The following is a 2,027-nucleotide window of genomic DNA, read 5'->3' as shown; positions in this document are numbered from 1 at the left end:
TAGAAGGCAATGGAGCTTAGTCAAGGTCATAGCCCCTATGGCCAGACCGTCTGGGTTTATATCCAGGCTGTGTAGCTTACTGGATATCACTGACCTTAAGCAAGTTAATCTGTTAGTTCCTCAGTTTCTTCTTCCGTGTAATGGCAATAATAAGGTAGTTGTAAAGATAGAATGAGCTAATATTTGTAAAGCTTTAGAATGGTTCCTGGCACTGAGGAAGTGGTATAAATATCTGCTAAATAATGAATCGACAACCTTATTAACTTCATGGGATTTAGCTAGGTAGCATATTAGCTTCTGAGCAGCCAAACAGACACCACTAATTATGCTGAATTTCGGGTCTAAGGTTGAAACTGTGAAAACATATGCTTACTAATGAGAGTGTACTGAGAGTCACATCATCGAGAAGACGGTCTTCATTCTGTTCTTCAAAAGCACTTGAAGTAGTTACATGTTGAATAAAGATAGTCACTTCTGCAACTACTTAATAAATGTTTTCTTCCTTTCCAATCAATTTAAATAGGGAAATAATCTATAGATTAAAATAACAAGAGAATATGCCTTTGGACTCTAATGTTTTGGAAGTGCTTAACCACAAGAAGACTTAAACACGAACTCCAGATGTTGGAGAAGCCACCAGCCCCAGAAGGAACACTACCTTAAACAGATATTGTATCACACTTTCTAAAACCAAAGTCATATAGAGAATATAACCTACTAAAACACACAATTTCCAAAAAATCAATACAATGCCTTAAATCTATTATCAATGGAAACCATAAGAAAAATAACATGTAATAAATTATATGCATTTCTATATATTAATATTCAACACAATGAGACTGAAAAAATGTCATAAAGTTTGCAGAGCGTCGCCCCGACTCACCACGATTGTGTGCGCTACACAAACTGTAGAGACAAGGACCCTACTTAGCCAGGTTCCATTAGTCTGCAAATGGTGTTGCCATGAGTGACACCATATTCTGGAAAGAGACACGACGTTAAGTTTTAGAGGAAGAAAAGACTCTAAAATGTTCTCCCCATTTACACTGTGGTTGCATTTCTGGAAAATTAAGTGTATTTTAAAAGTGCGCAGGAAATTGTTTGAATTTATGGCAAAACTAATTTGGGCTCTTGACTCTGTAATTATAAACTCATGTCCCACTGTGCAACATACAATGCACAGCAACTAGAATCCCTCATTCGATGAGTATCGAAAGCCTTTATAATATCGTGACTGCCAAAGAGCACTTCAATTTTCCAAAATTCTCCCTAGAGGTAGTATTCCTGTTAGTGGGAACCACTGCTCTAGATTATGGGATTTTAGAAAAGATGTAAACTTTTTAGTGACTATAACATGTCTTTTAAAAGTGAAAAAAATCTGTAAGTTACATATTATAGCTTGATAAATGTTCACAATTTGAAAATACTCTGGTAACCCGCGCTAAGAGACCTTTAAAAGGTCTGCATTAAAAATATAAAAAGGAAATGATGGATTGTTGAAGCTCTGAATGGTTAAACTTTTTGAAGGAAGAAAGTTGATATTGACTTGTCTTTGCAGATAAGCACCATGGCAGTAAAAGGGATTCTATACATAACCAGGGTTCTGGAAGTTACTCTAGAGACTGTAGATGGTTTAACTTCATTTCCATATTTCTGTACTACCAACCTGGTGAAATCAATAACAAAAGTCTGCTTCATTGAACACTTAACCAAATATGACACGCTGCAGGAGAGACAGTGGAGGTGCTGACCACGGAGGCCATGCCTGACTACTCAACTAAGTGACAGAGCTGAGCTCGGTTCACTCCGTTCTCATTCTTATACATCAAGAGAAACCAGAAAGGTGGAAAACAGAATTCAGAGAAACTCTCTTTAGGACTCGAGATTGAACTTTTGTAATTTTTTACCTGCACTGAGCTTGGGTTAGAAAATCTCCCCTCTGCCCACCACATACACAGGGTATGTCAGTCATGAACAAAAAAGCCGCATTTATTAAAAAATGGTGGAGGTACATATAGGTAGAG

Source organism: Pteropus medius, unplaced genomic scaffold, assembly GCF_902729225.1.
Source record: "Pteropus medius unplaced genomic scaffold, Ma_sr-lr_union100, whole genome shotgun sequence".
Lineage (NCBI taxonomy): Eukaryota > Metazoa > Chordata > Mammalia > Chiroptera > Pteropodidae > Pteropus > Pteropus medius.
Note: the sequence above shows the minus strand (reverse complement) of the source record.